Genomic DNA, 21859 nt, shown 5'->3' with positions numbered 1-21859 from the left:
AGGTACGATATTTAAAGGAATATTTCACTTTTTTTTTCACTTTAAGCATCATTAAAATCACTGCTCCCGAAAAAACGACCATTTAAAAAAATTTTTTTTGCATTGATACATGTCCCCTGGGGCAGGACCCGGGTCCCCAAACACTTTTTAGGACAATACCATGCAAATCAGCCTTTAAAATAGCACTTTTGATTTCAAACGTTCGAGTCCCATAGACTTCAATGTGGTTCTAAAGTTTGCGCAAATTTTCTGTCCGTTCGTAGGTTTTGGTGCGAACCGAACTGGGGGGTGTACGGCTCATCCCTAATGTGGACATGGGGAAGGATGGCCGGATGTCAGATGGTGGAGTCATCTAGGCATGTGCATTACGTTTCGTTCCGAATCGAAATGCGGATTAATTTTTCATTATTCGGAAATTCGGATGCATCAAAAAGTACTTTACAAAAGTAAAGAATTTAAATGAATCCGAAAAAAAACGAATGAATTTGAAAACATATTCGAATCGAATTCGAAGACAAATTCGAATCGAATTCGAAAAAAATAGAAAACATTTTTCTAAAAAAAACAATAAGATAGAATATAAAATAATAAAGCAATAGAATATATATATATATATATATATATATATATATATATATATATATATATATATATATATATATATATATATATATTATTATTATTCTCTTCTATTTTTTTATGCTTTTCTTTTCTATTATTTTATATTCTGTAATAGTCTTTTCAATTCAAATTCATTCTATACGAAATTCGAATTTCGGAACATGGCTTCTGAAGTTTGAATTTCGTATAAAATGAATTTGAATTTGAATAGAAAAGATTAGAATAGAAAATAATAGACTAGACAAACAATAGAACAGAACAGAATAAAATATAATATATATATATTTTATTCTATTCTGTTCTATTTTTTTTCTAGTCTTTTCTCTTTTACTCTATTCTAAACTTTTCTATTCAAATTTGAATTCATTCTATACGAAATTCGAATTTTGGAAGATGGCTTATCATATAGAATGAATTCGAATTTGAATAGAAAATAATAGAAAAGAATAGACTAGAAAAACAATAGAACAGAACAGAATAAAATATAATATATATATTATATCTTATTCTATTCTGTTCTATTGTTTTTCTAGTCTATTCTTTCTACTCTATTCTAATCTTTTCTATTCAAATTCAAATTCATTTTATACGAAATTCGAATTTCGGAAGATGGTGATATATATATATATATATATATATATATATATATATATAAAATATTTTTTCTATTCTGTTCTATTGTTTTTCTATTATTTTCTATTATATTCTAATCTTTTCTATTTGAATTCAAATTCATTCTATACAAAATTCGAATTTCGGAAAATGGTTATATAGAAATAGAATGAAATCAAATTCTAATAGAAAAGAATAGAATAGAATAGAAAAACAATAGAACAGTAGAACAGAATAGAAAGAAATATTTTATATATATATATATATATATATATATATATATATATATATATATATATATAAAACCATCTTCCGAAATTGGAATTTGGTACAGAATGAATTCGAATGAAAAAATATCATTTTTTTCTATTCTGTTCTATTGTTTTTCTGTTCTAGTCTTCTCTATTAGAATTCGATTTCATTCTATTTCATTCTGTTTCTGTATAACCATTTTCAGAAATTCAAATTTCATATAGAATGAATTTGCATTCAAATAGAAAAGATTAGAATAAAATAGAAAATAATAGAAAAGAATAGAAAAACAATAGACCAGCATAGAAAAAAATAAAATAAAAAAAAAATAATATATATATATATATATATATATATATATATACATGTATATATATATATATATATATATATATATATATATATATATATATATATATATATATATATATATATATATATATATATATATATATATATATATATATATATATATATATATATATATATATATATATATATATAAATAAGTAAAATATTTCTTTCTATTCTGTTCTACTGTTCTATTGTTTTTCTATTCTATTCTTTTCTATTAGAATTTGATTTAATTCTATTTCTATATAACCATTTTCCGAAATTCGAATTTTGTATAGAATGAATTTGAATTCAAATAGAAAAGATTAGAATATAATAGAAAATAATAGAAAAACAATAGAACAGAATAGAATAAGATATAATATATATATTATATTTTATTCTGTTCTGTTCTATTGTTTTTCTAGTCTATTCTTTTCTATTATTTTCTATTCAAATTCGAATTCATTCCATACGATAAACCATCTTCCGAAATTCAAATTTCATATAGAATGTATTCAAATTCGAATAGAAAAGTTTAGAACAGAATAAAAAAGAATAGCATAGAAAAACAATGAAACAGAATAGAAAAAAATATAATATATATATTATATTTTATTCTCTTCTGTTTTATTGTTTTTCTAGTCTATTCTATTTCTATTATTTTCTATTCTAATCTTTTCTATTCAAATTCAAATTCATTCTAATTTTAGGAGGAAGGAAATTCTAATTTTAGAAGCCATTTTCCAAAATTCGAATTTCGCATAGAATTAATTCAAATTCGAATAGAAAAGTTTAGAATAGAATAGAAAAGAATAGCATAGAAAAACAATGGAACAGAATAGAAAAAAAAAATATAATAGTTATATAACCATCTTCCGAAATTGGAATTTGGTACAGAATGAATTCGAATTCGAATAGAAAAGATTAGAATACAATATATTATATTTTTTTTCTATTCTGTTCTATTGTTTTTCTATGCTATTTTTTTATATTTTCTATTCTATCCTAATCTTTTCTATTGGAATTCAATTTCATTCTATACGAATTTCAAATTTCGCAAAATGGTTATATATAGTTTACTTTTTCAAATTCAGTTAATGTTTTTTTCGAATGCGGTAGAATTTTTTTAAATTTTATATTTTTTTTCGAATGTGGTAGAATTTTTTCAAATTTGACAGTTTTTTTCGAATGTGGTAGAATTTTTTCGAATTTGATAGTTTTTTTCGAATGTGGCAGAATTTTTTCGAATTTGACAGTTTTTTTCGAATGTGGTAGAATTTTTTCGAATTTGATAGTTTTTTCAAATATGGTCAAATTTTTTCGAATGCGGTAGAATTTTTTCAAATTTTATAGTTTTTTTCGAATGTGGTAGAATTTTTTCGAATTTGACAATTTTTTTTTAATGTGGTAGAATTTTTTTTGAATTTGATAGTTTTTTTCGAATGTGGTAGAATTTTTTTGAATTTGATAGTTTTTTTCGAATGTGGTAGAATTTTTTCGAATTTGACAGTTTTTTTCGAATGTGGTAGAATTTTTTCGAATTTGATAGTTTTTTTTCGAATACGGTCGAATTTTTTCGAATGCGGTCAAATTTTTTCGAATTCGAATACGAAACGAAACGAATTCCGAAAACGAATGTAACAAATGCAACGAATTTAACTAAACAAATTTAGTTAAGTAACGAATCGAAACGAAGCAAAACAAATTTTTTCATCCTGCACATGTCTAGAGTCATCACCCAGACCGAGTTCTACCGACGGCTCCAGAGTGGTGGCTTAGGATTGCCACCTGCAGAAGACAACGTGGCTGGTCTACCGTTTGTCTTTGTCGCAGATGAAGTGTTTGGGCTTGGTGAACACCTGATGCGGCCATTCCCCATGAGAGGACCCTCACCCCGGACCAGAGGGTTTTTAACTACCGGCTGGCCAGAGCCAGAAGAGTGGTGGAGAATGCTTTCGGCATAATGGCCAGCCAGTTCCACCTATTCCTGACGCCAAATCACATGGCGGAATACAAAATAAACCATATCGTACCTGCATGCTGCATTATGCACAACTTTCTTAGGAGAAATGCTTCGAACTATGTGGCCTCAGTTGGGCCTGAGACAGGATTGCCAGATCAGTCAACCTGATGGCGCTTGAAGCTGGCCATCCTGGTTTGCCCCCCCAAAGCGCCCACGAAGTCTGTCAAAAACATCTGGAATACTTTGCGGGTAGGGGGGCCATTGATATGCCAGCAAATATTTGAGAAACATTTTTTAACCCCTTCCCGCCGACCGTACACAGATATGCGTACTCGGCTTTCCGGGGTTATACCGGGATGATGCCCGCAGCTGCAGGCTACCCGAGTATAACATCGGCTACCCGAGTATAACAACCGATGCTGCTAAAAGCCGCTCGGTTGTTATACCGGAGGAGCGGGAGGGGACATCCCCCCTCCCGCCGCCTCCCGCCGCTGTTACCGGGCCTCCCGTGCGATCGGGAGGCCTGGTGTCTGATCGTGTGCCTTCGGCGGCTGAGGGCGGGCTGGAACGAAGCTGTGGGTGGCTTCGTTCCAGCCTTCTCGTTGTAAACGCGGAAGCGACGTCATGACGTCACTTCCTGTTTACTCGGCTGCCAATGGCGCCGAATTTAAAAAAGTACACAGTATTCAGAATCGCCGTTTTCGGCGATCTGAATACTTTGAAGTGTAAGGGAGGGATAGGGGTCTTTTAGACCCCCGATCGCTCCATAAAGAGTACCTGTCACCACCTATTACTGTCACAAGGGATGTTTACATTCCTTGTGACAGCAATAAAAGTAAAAAAAAAAATTTTTTTTTAAAACACAATTTATAAAGTAAAAAAATAAATAAAATAAATTAAAAAAAAAAATTTTTTTTAAAGTGCCCCTGTCCCCGCAAGCTCGCGCAGCGAAGAAAACGCATACGGAAGTCGCGCCCGCATATGTAAACGGTGTTCAAATCACACATGTGAGGTATCGCCGCGATCGTCAGATCATAAGACGCCCTCGCCTTCCTGGCCCACCAGGGGGCGTGCGCCGCCGACGGCACTGGCGCGTGCCCGCTCTGTCACTGGAGACCCGACGTGCATGCCGGGCGGCCGCGATTCCCCGGTAACACAGCAGGACTGTGGATCTGTATGTATGAACACACAGATCCACGTCCTGTCAGGGGAGAGGAGACCGATGGTGTGTTCTAAGTACAGAGGAATACCGATCAGTCTCCTCACCTTGTAAGTCCCCTCCCCCCAGAGTTAGAATCACTCCCTAGGAAACATAATTCCTCCTAGTGTTAACCCCTTCCCTGCCAGTCACATTTATACAGTAATCAGTGCAATTTTGTAGCACGGATCGCTGTATAAATGTGAAACAAAATAAAATAAAATAAAAGGTCTGCAGTCACCAGTGATACACCTCCATCCCTATATACATATACATAGAAATAAATTTGCCCTGGGACTTTAAATGAGGTGGTCACAGTTAGCAACTGAGTAACAAGGGTAATAGCAGTATAAATGTTTATTAAAATTAATGTACATACATAGATAATATAGCATATTAGCTCAGCCAATGGATTTGCACATAATGAAGAGAATAAATAAAATTGATACAAACGTTATACAATGCAGTATATACAAATGCATGCATCAGAAAACCCGACGCGCGTTTGGCGAGATCATTGCTCACTCATCAGGGGTGGATGCGGATGAGATGTATCAATGAACGAAACCAGAGTTTCCATTGCTGAACCCCCAATTGGACAGCAGCAGCCAGAGTACGGAGCTGAGGGGGAGAAGACGGACATGGGTACCCCCATGGGGGATGCCAGGCGGCAGACATGGCATAGGTGAAGGTGAATGGTCCTAATTGTCTCAGTATGTAACTTGATAGATATCAGCTGTAAACATAGATGTATATGTCTCAATGATTTGCCAAATTTAGTAAGATGAACATCAAGTTATATAATGTAATACTATATTTGTATGAGAGCATAAGTATATATGTCAAGCCTTACTAAATAAGCAGAGTAGACAAAAGTTGTACAATTATTTGTATTGAAACATATGTGGACTAACCTGATCCAATAATGGAGCAGACATAGAGACCATGGGTAAGAAAGTAAATCCTGAAAAAATGTGTTTGTCTGGGAAAGAAAAGAGGAAAAGGTTGCTTGAAAAGCGGTGTTATAAATGAAACAAAAAGGTGCAGAGAATGCAGATGAAGCACCAGGTCAGTGCTACACCCTTTTTATAATAATAAAATAAAGAGGAAGGCACATGCTGGAATTGGTGAAGCCGGTGATTCCCATGGCAACCATCCCCTATTTGAAGTGCAAAATTGGTGGCCTGAGGAGAACATATAATAGGGAGCGCAAAAAGGTCCAGAATTCCATAAGATCAGGAGCAGCAGCATCACTCTCAACCCTTCCTTCCACACATCCTTCCACTCTTCCTTACACATGATCCGAAGTACAACCTGGGCCTTACACCCAGGAAGAGTGGAGGAGCCCAGCTTAAGCCAGGTATAGCATTGTTCAACATATTTCTTGTCCAAAAAATCGAATGATGTTAACTAGATGTTAGTATTGATCACTAATTTCGGAATTAACAAAGTGGTTTACATATCAATAGACAGTAGTAGCCAAAAATGTGTGGGACAAAAATGAAAAATGCTGGGGTCAGAATGATAGTCTTTTCTATTTGTTAACATTGAATTTGCAACAGTCATTAGCTCAAAATTCTGTGTGATTGATGACCAAAAAACTAAAACTATGTCCCTTTCTCATACACAGGAAAGTCTCAGCCAGGAGGAGGCCATGTAAAGTCTCAGCCAGGATGAGGCCATGGAAAGTCTCAGCCAGGAGGAGGCGGGGGTAAGTGGCAGCCAGGAGGTGGCCGTGCCCAGTAGCCTGACAGAATCGCAGGTTCCTCCCCTCCGCCTTTCAACAAAAAGTACCAGGAAGGGGAGGAACGTGGAGGAGTCAGCTCTTTCTTTGATTCGGGAGGCTACTGCGGCCCTCAGAACCACCCCCAATATTCAAGAGGCCTATGCCTGCATGGTAGCCAGCAAAATGCAGGAAATGGAGGTGGGCCAACGCCTCATTTGTGAGGAAGTGATCTACCTGGCCCTAAATAAGGGGTTAAGGGGCAAACTCACAAGCATAACCCACCTGTGTGAGTTGGACCATCCTCCTCCTCTTCCACCTCCTGCCACAACTCCAACATCAGAGCCACAGCCTGGAAGCAAGCGTGGAAGGAAGACAAGAGAATGATGGCCTGGGTTCAGTCTGGTCTGGCAAAAGACGCAGGCTGTGGTAAGACCACAGCCTTGAGGCATATGTCATCTGCTGCTGCTCCTGATCTCTTGTAGTGCTGGACCAGATTGTGCTACCTATTAAATGGACTCCCCAGGCTACCAATTTTGCCTGTCAAATAGTTGATGTGTGCCCTGGGGTACAACGGCTTTGCCAACTTCACCAGTTTATCCAGCATTGCCTTCCTTATTTTGTTATGACCCCTAATAAATGTCTATTTTTTAATCACAAATACTTGGCTATGTGTTTTAGTTCAAAAAGGACAGTTTGTTTGTGAGTAGACAGGTACATTTCAAAAATACAATGTCAAATTAACAAGTGACACCAACACCAACCAATCTCCTTGAGGTGATAAAAGATAATAATGGTGTTGTGGTAACTTGACACACAAAACAAGAAAAAATATTATGGAGATCACCAGGAAAAAAAAATCAGGAGATCTTGACCAAAAAAAAAGTAGATTACTATAAAAAAAAATATAACGTTATTCTGGAGATCTGGCGACAAAAAAAAAAAGATTATTCATGAGATCACGAGCAATAATAAATAAATCAGTTTGTCAGAACTTTGTGTGAATATTAGCAGCAAAAAACTTAATTATTCTAGCATTATAAAGAAGAGAATGCGTTGCATTAAAAGATTAAAAACTTTGCAGCATGACGAATGTGCTATCTCCATTACGAACGCTAGTTTTACCAGACTGAGCGCTTCTGTCTCGTAATTGATTCAGAGCATGCGTGGAATTTTGTGCGTTGGAATTGTCTACACATGCTCGGAATTTACGACAACGGATTCTGTTGTTGGAAAATTTGAGATACAGCTCTCAAATTTTTGTTGTCGGAAATTCCGACAGAAAATGTCCGATGAAGCCTACACATGGTCGGAATTTATGACAACAAGCTCACATCGAACATTCATTGTCAGAAATTCCGATCATGTGTACACGGCATAAGAATATTTAGAGCTTAATTGCTGGCCCCCCTTCTGCTTCGCAGGTGTTCCTCTTTCTGTGTCAGCAGTGGTGCCTTTCTTTTTTTTTTGTGCTTTTTGATTTTTTCGTTTCCAGCAGCAGCAAAAAAAATTCTCCATAATTGCTGTTCCATCTTCTGAGTCGCAGGTGGTTTTCCTTCTGTGTCACCATTGTTTTTTTTTTTTTTCCTTTCTTAATTTTTTTTTTTCGTTTATTTTATTTTAATTTTTGCAGCAGCAGTAAAAAAAGATTCCGCACAATTGCTGCACCCTTATTTTCTTTAAAAAAAAAAAACTATAATAGAATGGTTTATAGTGCACCAAGCACAAAAGTATTGCACCCAAGCACCATATTTACATCCCACACTCTACAATAAAAAGTTATATAAATCCCCCCCAAAAATCCTCATCATGTCCGAAAGGCCAACAAGGAGAGGCAGACGCTCACAGGCCACTAAAAGAGGGCAAGCAGCCTCTGTGTCTACAGTGAAAAGTGGTGGTCGCGGACATGGTGCATCCTCTGCAGGCGGGGCACGCTTTTCTTTTTTTTCCGGTGCTGGCCATGTTATTGAGCAACAACATGCAGAAGAGGCCCAATTTTTCTGCACCTATTTGACAGGGCCATGTAATTTCAATTTGTTTAATACATTTTTAAAAGCAGGGGTCATTTCTGTGCTCAACCAGAGTAATTTTTCTGCACTTGTTTGACAGGGGCATGTAGGTTCAAATTTTTTTTTCAAATTTTTAACAGCAGGGCCCGTTCCTGCACCCAACAAGAGTAACTGTGAGGGGTTAAAGTGTTCTTGGTGACCTTGGGCTTGGGCTTCGGTGTGGACGGGACCCTCCTACAAACCACAGTGGTGTGCTGGACAGGAGGCACAGGAGGAACAAGAGAGGACAGCAGGAGAGAGCACTGCCAGGCAAGTCTCCAGGGAGAGGAACAACTGGTCGCAGCCAGGAGGGCTGGTGAGTGACATGCACAGATCTGAGAGAATTGGGGAGGCATGCCTGAGAAGACTCGGAGAATGCAGTCTGGGATGGGTGCAGAGCCAGTGGAATGGACTGTGGTGTCACGGGCAGTGGAGAAGAGCAGCTGCAGCCAGGAGGGCTTGCAGGGCTTGAAGATGGCTGACTGGGCTCAGTAGCCGCATGTAGCACAGCTAGCACCAGAGACTTTCTATTTTGCTACACTAGAGGGGCCTGCCTGTAAAGGGCAATGGCTAAGGCCTGTCAGGCTTATCCACTTTATGCTAGCTGTACCTGAACATTAGAGACGAAGCAATGTGCAGTAGGAGAGAGGAGTGAACATTAGAGAGGAAGCGATGTGCAGGAGGAGAGAGGAGTGAGCACTAGAGAGGAAGAGATGTGCAGGAGGAGAGAGGAGTGAATATTAGAGAGGAAGCGATGTGCAGGAGGAGAGAGGAGTGGACATTAGAAAGGAAGAGAGGTGCAGGAGGAGAAATTGAGTGTATATACCTGAGTGTATATAGTTGTCCCAGCAAATTCTGAAAAATTCCATTGGGCATCCCATACTTCCTATACCCCACCCAAGTTCAAATCCCTTAATAAAACATAAAAACAAGCACATGGACTGTTTTTCTGTCTAAAGCCTCGTACACACGATCGGACTTTATACAAACTTTTCCGGGGATTTCTGTACAAAGGGTGTTGGCCATAAACTTGTATTGCATACACACGGCAGGACTTTTTAAGCAACAAACACAAACATAGTGACGTTTCAATGTACTGACGACACTTCAAAAGAGGATGTTTATTTCTCCGGCGCCACCCTTTGGTCAACTTCTGTATTGTTGTCTGATCTTTTGCATTGGTTGGAGTTGCCGACGTCGGACTTTTGTTGCTGCCAAGTTTGTCTGTTCGCACAGCCAACATTTGTCCGATGAAAACCGAAAAAGTTTGTTGGATGGAGCGTACACACAGTCGGATGTTGCCTTAAAACAGCTAATTTACATGTTTGTTGTCAAAAAGTCAGATCGTGTGTATGGGCCTTTAGCGTGTCTGAGAGGTGAACGCCGGGCCAGGTAGGGGGACAGGTGGGCCACACCACTTAACAGTCCCTACAGAGGTACTACTGCATATATATAAAATACAGTGGAGCGTATATAGTGCGGTCCATGTAGTGTATATAATACAGTTCAGAGTATATACTGCAGTCAGTGTAGAATATATAGTACATTGCAGAGTATATAGTACAGTCATTGTAGTATATATAATACAGTGGAGGATATATATAGTGCAGTCCGTGTAGTATATATAATACAGTGCAGGGCATATAGTGCAGTGCAGAGTATATAATACAGTATATTGAAGTGGTTAAGGGGAACCCTATGAGAGAATCAAGAAAAAAATGCAGTGGGGTCCTCCCCAAAATCCATAGCAGCCCCTTTGGGTCTGGTAAAGATTTTAAGGCGAACTCCATGCCCAAATTTTTTTTTAAATGGCGTGGGGTCCCCCCCAAAATTCATACCAGACCCTTAAACTGAGCATGCAGCCTGGCAGGCCAGGAAAGGGAGGGGACGAGCGAGTGCCCCCCCTCCTGTATCATACTAGGCCGCTTGCCCTCAATATGGGGAGGGTGCTTTGGGGTGCCCCCAGATCCCGGCCCCCTCATGTCAATGGGTAACGGGCACATTGTACCCCTACCCATTCACCAAAAAAGTGTACAAAAGTAAGAAACACAGTAAACAGTTTTTAACAAGTCCTTTATTAAAAAAGAAAAAAAAAAATTGTGTCCCTCGATGTAATCCACCATCAATCATGTCGCCCGCCAGATCCGAAAAATAGAAAAAAAAAAAAAAACGCTCTGCTACAAATAAGATAAAGATCAAATATTCCGCGCTTAGGATCAGTATTAGCAAGGAACTGCAGCCCCCCAAGCAAAATGGAAACACCGAAGTGAAATCCACATAACAAAAATGTTCTAATAGGGGAATGGCGCTGTTCACAGATAATGAAAAAATCAAAAAACGCAAAAACACAACCCACCAGAAAATGGGAATGTGAAAATGTGAATAACAAATGTGAAAAATTAATGTACAATAAATGTGCAGTGTGCACCAAAGTCCACAGCAAACTATGTGAGAGAATCTGACTAAAATCCTGTAAATTAATCCATTACGTATATTACATGAAGTGTGGATATGCAAGTCACTACTATAAGTGAAAAGATGCAAAATCATACATGGTACAAGATGGATAAAGATGACATACAAAGTAATATCAGCATTTAAAAAACCCACTCACGTGCCCAATACCATAGACAATACATAAAAAATACATGTGAATGGGCCAAATAAACATCTGTGATCTTACTGATATAAATAGTAAAAAATGTTGATAAAAAAGTGTAATTTGAGGTGAATTAATCAAAAAATGAGAGTAATAGATATGTGCAATCAAACAAGTATTAAATAAGTTGGTGTATGTGATACAATCAAAATCGTCCAATGTAAATTGTCCAGTGAAGGTATATCAGACAGGTATGTAATCCCCAGCGAATTTCAATGTTAGTGTATCCGTGTTTGGCAGGCCCCCTCTTGTGCCCTCACTCACCAGAAAGCCCAACCCCTGCAGGGGTGAAGGGCATGAATAAATCCTTTGGCCGGAATCCTGGAGACCCGGAATCCCCCTCTCAGGTTCAGCGATCCCCTTCCAACTAGATCCACGTTGTTCTCTACATAAGCATCCACCGGAACAAATCCATATGTATGGAGAAACAAGGAATCCTCATAGTGTAAGTCCGTAAAATTAAAATTTATTGTTCAAACGGTAAGTACGGGGCCTCAGATGACGGCTTGATGACGAAATGCGTAAGGCGTGGTCATACGGTACGCACACGTCGCTTCTACGTTCTGACTCTGCACTTCCGGTTTCGGTAGCCAGGCTGGTGGAACGCACGCCGTCACCTCGCTACCTAGACACCATTCGCTTCTGTTTGCTAGGAGAGCATTGTCAGCTCCCGTTTTTAAACTTAATACTTACCGTTTGAACAATAAATTTTAATTTTACGGACTTACACTATGAGGATTCCTTCTTTCTCCATACATATGGATTTGTTCTGGTGGATACTTATGTAAAGAACAACGTGGATCTAGTTGGAAGGGGATCGCTGAACCTGAGAGGGGGATTCTGGGTCTCCAGGATTCCGGCCACAGGATTTATTCATGCCCTTCACCCCTGCAGGGGTTGGGCTTTCTGGTGAGTGAGGGCACAAGAGGGGGCCTGCCAAACACGGATACACTAACATTGAAATTCGCTGGGGATTACATACCTGTCTGATATACCTTCACTGGACAATTTACATTGGACGATTTTGATTGTATCACATACACCAACTTATTTAATACTTGTTTGATTGCACATATCTATTACTCTCATTTTTTGATTAATTCACCTCAAATTACACTTTTTTATCAACATTTTTTACTATTTATATCAGTAAGATCACAGTTGTTTATTTGGCCCATTTACATGTATTTTTTTATGTATTGTCTATGGTATTGGGCACGTGAGTGGGTTTTTTAAATGCTGATATTACTTTTTATGTCATCTTTATCCATCTTGTACCATGTATGATTTTGCATCTTTTCACTTATGGTAGTGACTTGCATATCCACACTTCATGTAATATACGTAATGGATTAACTTACAGGATTTTAGTCAGATTCTCTCACATAGTTTGCTGTGGACTTTGGTGCACACTGCACATTTATTGTACATTAATTTTTCACATTTGTTATTCACATTTTCACATTCCCATTTTCTGGTGGGTTGTGTTTTTGCGTTTTTTGATTTTTTCATTATCTGTGAACAGCGCCATTCCCCTATTAGAACAGCTCTGCTACAAATACTGCAGCTGGTGACTTGGTGGTTGTCGGGGTCTGTGGGCAGGGGGCTTATTGGAATCTTGGAATCTGGAAGCCCCCTTTAATAAGGGGCCCCCAGATCCCGCCCCCCCCATGCGAATGGGTATCGGTTACATCCCATTCACCCAAAAAAGTGTCAAAAAGTAAAAACCACAACAGACAGTTTTTGACAATTTCTTTGTAAAAAAAGAAAGAAAAAGTGTCCCACGAAGTCCATCCATCTTCAATCATGCCGCCCGATGGACCTGAAAAATAGAAAAATATAAAAAAATTCCACCTCCTGGGAGGCCTCCTGGCGACTGCTGTCTCTTGGCTTTGACAGCTGTTATATCGGCAAGGGTGGAGCCACCCAATGAGGTAACCCAGCCCCCTTCTGACATCATGGGATGTCATGTGACATCCCATGAGGTCAGCCTCGCCAGTGCCCATCAGCGCAGCCTTGCCAGTGTCCATCAGCGCGTCCTTGCCAGTTACGATCAATGCAGCCTTGCTAGTGCATGAGGAAAGGAGGGCCGCAGGTTTACAGAGAGCGGGGATCTCTCATTTATCCAGTGCCGCGCGGCCGTTGTCACACTAAGTCCTGTCTCCTGGACCGGCTCCTATGATGGACGTCACACGTCTCGGCATTGGACCAGTGTGACGTCTATCATTGGAGCTGGACCAGGAGACGGGACTTCCTATGACATTTGGCAGCGCTGGGTAAGCGAGAGTTCCCCATTCTGTGTAAACACATGGCGCTCGCCCCCCCCTTATCCTTCAGAGGCAGCCTGTGCACTCGCCCAGGATCAGCCCTGCAAAGCGGCCAATAGCCTCAAGTTCCCAGCCAACCCCAGGCCTTGGAACTCAAGACTAAAAATTGTCATTGAGTAATACAAGACCCGGGGCTTTTTGGGGGCCCACTCGGGGTTATAGCCCCAGGTCAGCCCCTCCCTCCCAATGCCACTGATACAGACACAGCTGTTTCAAAGCTATTCCGGGACTTGTAGTCCACAGGGAGAAGTACACTATCAAACTAGTGTTCCAATCTCTCCTTACCACCACTGACTGCAGCCCTAGTATCTCAGATCTTAGGCCACATTGATCTCTTGGAGCGGAAAGCTGCCTCCCTTTCACATGGGTAAAAAAAATATATAAAAAATACAAAACATAATCTATACATCGAAGGACACAATTTTATTTTATTTATTTTTTTTAATAAAGTACTTGTCACAAACTGTTTACTGTGTTTCTTACTTTTGTACACTTTTTTTTGGTGAATGGGTAGGGGTACAATGTGCCCGTTACCCATTGACATAAGGGGGCCGGGATCTAGGGGCACCCTCCCCATTTTGAGGGCAAGTGGCCTGGTGTGGTTCAGAAGGGGGGGGGCTCGCTTGTCCTTCCACCTTTTCTGGCCTGCCAAGCTGCATGCTCAGATAAGGGTCTGGTATGGATTTTGGGGGGAGACCCCACGCCATTTTTTTTTTTTACATTTTGGCATGGATTTCCCCTTAAAATCCATACCAGACCCAAATGGCTGTTTTTTTTCTGTCACTTCAATACAGGACACTTTCACCCCCTTCCTGCCCAGACCAATTTTTAGCTTTCAGTGCTTTCACACTTTGAATGACTATTACTCAGTCATGCAGCACTGTACCCAAGCCAAATTTTTATCATTTTTTTTCACACAAACAGGGCTTTATTTTGGTGGTATTTAATCACCACTGGGTTTTTTCTTTTGGCGATATAAGTAAAAAAAAGCGAAAATTTTGAAAAAAATAAAAACACTTTTTTTTTTGGTTTCTATCCTCCAATTTTGCAAAAAAGTAATTTTTGCTCATAAATTTGGGCCAAAATTTATACTGCTACATATCTTTGGTAAAAATAACCCAAATTAGTGATATTATTTAGTCTGTGTGAAAAATTTAGAGTCTACAAGCTATGGTGCATAATAAAAATTTGATCTTACCTGATGTAAAAAACTTCAAAAAACTCACCATGCCTCTTACTAAATACCTTGGAATGTCTACTTTCCAAAAGATATACCGTATTTATCGGCGTATAACATGCACTTTTTTCCCCTTAAAATAAGGGGAAAATCGTGGGTGCGTGTTATACGCCGATCCCCGCTATTTTGTGATCTGTTGGAGCGATCGCCGCGATCGCCGCCGACATTCACATAGCTTGTATTTTTAAACATGGCGCCGCGGAGTTCGGAGGGACTCGGGGGCGCTCGTTCAGCTGAACGAGCGCCGCCGAGGACACAGTGACTGGGCGGAGCCGAGATACACATAGCCGAGGCTTCTCGGCTATTCTCGGCGCCGTTCACAGTCACGCCCAGTCCCGCCATTGGACCTGTGTTATGTCCATCATAGGGACTGGGCGTGACTGTGAACGGCGCCGAGAATAGCCGAGAAGCCTCAGCTATGTGTATCTCGGCTCTGCCCAGTCACTGTGTCCTCGGCGGCGCTCGTTCAGCTGAACGAGCGCCCCCGAGTCCCTCCGAACTCCGCGGCGCCATGTTTAAAAATACAAACTAAACGTTTGTATGTCGGCGGCGACAAGGCTGCACGGACCACTGGGGACAAGGCTGCACTGGGGCAAAGCTGAACTGGGGCAAAGCTGCACTGGGGCAAAGCTGAACTGGGGCAAAGCTGCACTGGGGACAAGGCTGCACTGGGGCAAAGCTGCACTGGGGACAAGGCTGCACTGGGGCAAAGCTGCACTGGGGACAAGGCTGCACTGGGGCAAAGCTGCACTGGGGACAAGGCTGCACTGGGGCAAAGCTGCACTGACAAGACTGCACTGGGGCAAAGCTGCACTGACAAGACTGCACTGGGGCAAAGCTGCACTGACAAGGCTGCACTGGGGCAAAGCTGCACTGACAAGGCTGCACTGGACACTGGGGAAAGGCTGCAGATGAACACTGATGAGGCTGCATTGATGGGCATTTAAATGTAAGTTTTTTTTCCTTAAACCTCCCTCCTAAAAGTTTTTTTCCTTAAAATTCCCTCCTAAACTTGGGGTGCGTGTTATACGCCGGCGCGTGTTATACGCCGATAAATACGGTAATTTGGGAGGATGAGGAGGGCTTAGTTATCCACTCCACCAACTCTTCTGCATGTTGTGGCCAATAACATGGCCAGCAGCAGAAAAAAATGGACAAGCATGCCCTGTCTGCAGAGGATGCACCTTGTCCAGGACCCCCACTTTTCACTGTAGACACAGAGGCTGCTCGCCCTCTTTTAATGACCTATGAGCATCTGCCTCTTCTTGTTGGCCTTTTCGGACATGATAGAGATGTTTCGGGGTTTTTTTTTTCTTTGCTCGGTGCACTATAAACCGCTTTATTATTCTTTTTTATTTTTTGGGGGGGAATTTTTATAACTCTTTATTATAGAGTGTGGGAAGGGAATATGCTGCTTGGGTGCAATACTTTTGTGCTTGGTGCACTATAAACCATTTTTTTAATAAAGAAAATAAGGGTGCAGCAATTATGGAGAATTCTTTTTCACTACTGCTGAAAAAAACTAAAAAAACTAAATATAAAAAAAATTAAGAAAGGCCAAAAAAGAAAAACTGTGATGGGAATCACTTTGGGCGGGGGGGCCCTTGGAACCCAGAATCCCTTGGTGAGGTTGGGAAAACCCTTGTTTCAGCTACCCATGCACCTCCTATGTCTAAGTCATCCTGTGTCTCTAATAGGGGCACAGCGTGACCGAGAAATCCAGTCTGATCTGTACTAATCGGACTCACTGTACAACCACACTGGAATGTTTTTATACAGTGGGGACGGAAAGTATTCAGACCCCCTTACATTTTTCACTCTTTGTTATATTGCAGCCATTTGCTAAAATCATTTAAGTTCATTTTTTTCCCTCATTAATGTACACACAGCACCCCATATTGACAGAAAAACACAGAATTGTTGACATTTTTGCAGATTTATTAAAAAAAAAAAAAAAAACTGAAATATCCCATGGTCCTAAGTATTCAGACCCTTTGCTGTGACACTCATATATTTAACTCAGGTGCTGTCCATTTCTTCTGATCATCCTTGAGATGGTTCTACACCTTCATTTGAGTCCAGCTGTGTTTGATTATACTGATTGGACTTGATTAGGAAAGCCGCACACCTGTCTATATAAGACCTTACAGCTCACAGTGCATGTCAGAGTAAATGAGAATCATGAGGTCAAAGGAACTGCCTGAAGAGCTCAGAGACAGAATTGTGGCAAGGCATAGATCTGGCCAAGGTTACAAAAACATTTCTGCTGCACTTAAGGTTCCTAAGAGCACAGTGGCCTCCATAATCCTTAAATGGAAGACGTTTGGGACGACCAGAACCCTTCCTAGAGCTGGCCGTCCGGCCAAACTGAGCTATCGGGGGAGAAGAGCCTTGGTGAGAGAGGTAAAGAAGAACCCAAAGATCACTATGGCTGAACTCCAGAGATGCAGTCTGGAGATGGGAGAAAGTTATAGAAAGTCAACCATCACTGCAGCCCTCCACCAGTTGGGGCTTTATGGCAGAGTGGCCCGACAGAAGCCTCTCCTCAGTGCATGACACATGGAAGTCTGCATGGAGTTTACTAAAAAACACCCGAAGGACTCAGAGATGGTGAGAAATAAGATTCTCTGGTCTGATGAGACCAAGATAAAACTTTTTGGCCTTAATTCTAAGCGGTATGTGTGGAGAAAACCAGGCACTGCTCATCACCTGTCCAATACAGTCCCAACAATGAAGCATGGTGGTGTTTTTCAGCTGCAGGGACAAGACAACTGGTTGCAATTGAGGGAAAGATGAATGTGGCTGTATTCCATTGTTCTATTGTGTCTGTCTGCCTTAGGTATTATGGGATGTGTAAGCTTGTTTTCTGTGAGGAGGGAGGGTGATTCCTCCAACAGCTCTCCCTGCTGATTGGACAGTCTACCCTGCCTGGAATGCAAAGGGGGGGATTGTCCGAGTATTACCTGTGTACCTGTTTTTCAATAATCAGTTTATGTTGAGCAACCAAACAAGTACGACATTGGGGGACTGGAACTACTGATTAACTTCGGAGTAAACCTGTATGGGGTCTCCTCATTTGTTAGTCTGCTGCCAAAAGGGGAGAGATGTGATGGGAGCCACCTTGGGCGGGGGGCCAGTGGAACCCAGAATCCCTTGGAGAGGCTGGGAAACCCTTGTTATCATCTATCTATCTATCTATCTATCTATCTATCTATCTATCTATCTATCTATCTATCTATCTATCTATCTATCTATCTATCTATCTATCTATCTATCTATCTATCTGATTGGACAGTCTACCCCGCCTGGATTGCAAAGGGGGGGATTGTCCCAAGTATTGCCTGTGTACCAATAAATAGTACATATTGAGCAACCAAACGAGTACTGCCTAGTTTGTGGTTGTCAGCGGTTGGAATATCTGATATCTATATTCAGACTGGGAGGAAGCAGTATATGACGAAAGCACTTAAGCGGATTGTGGGATGTTTTGTTACATAAACAAACAGTGGTGATTCAGAAGGAAGACTCCTGAAGAAGGAAGGAGGGATTTTTTTTTTCGCTTGGTGCACTATAAACCGTTTAATTATTCTTTTTTATTTTTGGGGGGGATTTTTATAACTCTTTATTATAGAGTGTGGGAAGAGAATATGGTGCTTGGGTGCAAAACTTTTGTGCTTGGTGCACTATAAACTGTTTTATTAGTTTTTTTTAATAAAGAAAATAAGGGTGCAGCAATTGTGGAGAATTTTTTTTCGCTGCTGCTGCAAAAACTAAAATAAAATAAATGTAAAAAAAATTAAGAAAGGCCCCAAAAAAAAAAAAAAATTGTGGCGACGCAGAAGGAAGACCACCTGCAACTCAGAAGAAGGAACAGCAATTATGGAGAAATTGTTTTTTTTGCTGCTGGAAAAAAAACATTCAAAAAGGCCAAAAAAACAAAGGGAACCACTGCTGATACAAAAAGAGAAACACCTGCGACGCAGAAGGGGGGCAGCAATTATGCCCTAAATATTCTTAGTGCTGCTGCGCCGCCGGAAAAAAAAAGTATACCACTGGTTAATGAAAAAAAAATGGGATCAGTGGTGACACACCGACACTTCAGTAGCACCACAACACTGTTATTCACACTACACTGCACTGTATTATATACACTGCACTGCACTATATACTCTGCACTGCACTGTAATATATATTCTGCACTATATACTCTGCACTGCACTGTAGTACATACTTTGCACTGCACTGTAGTATATAATCTGCACTATATACTCTGCACTGCACTGTAGTTTATACTCTGCACTGTATTATTTACACTACACTGACTGCACTGTATTATATATTCTACACTGCCTGCACTGTATTATATATTCTACACTGACTGCACTGTTATATGTACTCTACACTGACTGCACTGTTATATATACTCTACACTGCCTACACGCTCAATCCACTAACTAACCTGCCTAATCTCTCTCCACTACAACACACTACATACAGCCGCCATGTAAGCAGCCTTATATAGTGTGGGGCATAGACATATGGGGCAAATGTCCTGCAAGCGTGCCATATGTTCGTTTGTTCTACGAACAAACGTACAGCTGATGCTCGAGTTGAACTTACATTCGACTCGAACATCAAACCCATCACTAATGCCGAACTATGCACGGCTCCCTGCTTTCAGGGCCGGACTTTCCTACCGGGATACCGGGACATTTCCCGGTAGGCTGCCTGCCCTGGGGCCGCTTTGAGTTATGCTGTGACTGCAGCGCTGCCGTCCTTCCTCCTACCCCTCCTCCTCTTGTCACACAACAGGAGTCGGGAGACCGCTGTGTCACTGAGTTCAATGTGAAATGTTATGCCGCGCTGTGACAAAAGCCTCGCCCTCCGCCTGGACCAGCTCGTGTGATAGATGCAGTGTTCTGTCTATCCCACGAGCTGGTCTAGGAGGAGGGCGGGACTTTTGTCACAGTGCGGCATAACATTTCACACTCAGCTCCATGACACAGCGTGAGATGCCCGCTGTATGTAATCCACTGGCACTGACTGGTGAGGCTACATTGATTGGCACAGTAAGACTGCAATGATGGGCACCGTTAGGCTGCAATGATGATGGGGACAGTAAGGCTGCCATGATGGGCACAGTGAGGCGGCAATAATGGGCATGGTGAGGCAGCAATGATGGGCACAGTGATGCTGCATTGATGGGCAGTGAGGCTGCATTGATGGGCACAGTAAGGCTGCATTGATGGGCACAGTGAGGCTGCATTGATGGATAGAGTAAGGCTGCATAGATGGGTATAGTGAGGCTGCATGGACAGGCACAGTGAGGCTGCATGGACGGGCACAGTGAGGCTGCATGGATGGGCACAGTGAGGTTGCATGGATGGGCACAGTAAGGCTGCATGGACTGGCACAGAGACTACACTGATGGGCACAGTGAGGCTGCATTGACGGGCACAGTGAGGCTGCATGGATGGGCACAGTGAGGCTGCAATGATGGGCACAGTGAAGCGACAATGATGGGCATGGTGAGGCGGCAATGATGGGCACGGTGAGGCAGCAATGATGGGCACAATGAGGCTGCAGTGATGAGCACAGTAAGGCTGCAAGGATGGGCATGGTAAGGCTGCAATGATTGGCACGGTGAGGTGGCAATGATGGGCATGGTAAGGCTGCAATGATGGGCACGGTGAGGCGGCAATGATGGGCATCGTTAGGCTGCAATGGGGACACAGTAAGGTTGCAATGATGGGCACAGTGAGGCTGCAATGATGGGGACAGTGAGGTGGCAATTATTAACACGGTGAGGCAACAATGATGGGCACAGTAAGGCTGCAATTATGGGCATGGTGAGGCTGCAATGATGGGCATGGTGAGGCTGTAATGATGGGCATGGTAAGGTGGCAATGATTGGCACAGTGAGGTGGCAAGTATGGGCACGGTAAGGCTGCAATGATGGGCATGGTGAGGCTGCAATGATGGGCACAGTGAGGCTGCAATGATGAGCACAGTAGGGCTGCAATGATGGGCACCATTAGGCTGCAATGGGGGCACAGTAAGGTTGCAATGATGGGCACGGTGAGCTGCAATGATGGGCACAGTGATGCTGCATTGATGGGCAGTGAGGCTGCATTGATGGGCACAGTAAGGCTGCATTGGTGGGCACAGTGAAGCTGCATTGATGGGTACAGTAAGGCTGCATAGATGGGTATAGTGAGGCTGCATAAATGGGCACAGTCAGGCTGCATGGACTGGCACAGAGACTGCATTGGTGGGCACAGTGAGGCTGCATTGATGGGCACAGTGAGGCTGCATGGATGGGCACAGTGAGGCTGCATTTGATTGGCACTGGTGAGGCTGCAATGATCTCTTGTATCATGTCCTCAGTCTCTAACCATCTCCTGTACCATGCCTGCAGCCTCTGACATCTCCTTACCATGCCCACAGCCTCTGACCATCTCCTGTACTATGCCCACAGCCTCTAACCATCTCCTGTACCATGCCCACAGCCTCTGACCATCTCCTGTACTATGTCCGCGACCTCTGACCATCTCTTGTCTTATATCATGTCTGCAGTCTCTGAGGGAGTCTGGAGAGGAGTCAAGAGTGGGAGCACCGCCGGGATGGGGGTCATGGGAGAAGTCAGACATGTGTGGACTATGGATAGGAGACTATAGGAAAACCAGAGCCACCAAGCTGGAGCCAACTGACTGAGCCCTGAAAGGTGCACCTGGGAGGAGGTCAGTGACAGCACCGCCAGGCCAGTCTGAGGGGGGTGGGGGTCACTGATGTAAGGGAGAGTGAATACAATAATGTAAGGGGACACAGTTTGAACATGCCCTTCAACGCCAAGATGAACGCTTGTCTGAATACGTCAGATGTC

The sequence above is a fragment of the Aquarana catesbeiana genome, linkage group LG11 (genome assembly GCF_042186555.1).
Source record: "Aquarana catesbeiana isolate 2022-GZ linkage group LG11, ASM4218655v1, whole genome shotgun sequence".
NCBI classification, from domain to species: Eukaryota; Metazoa; Chordata; class Amphibia; order Anura; family Ranidae; genus Aquarana; species Aquarana catesbeiana.
Note: the sequence above shows the minus strand (reverse complement) of the source record.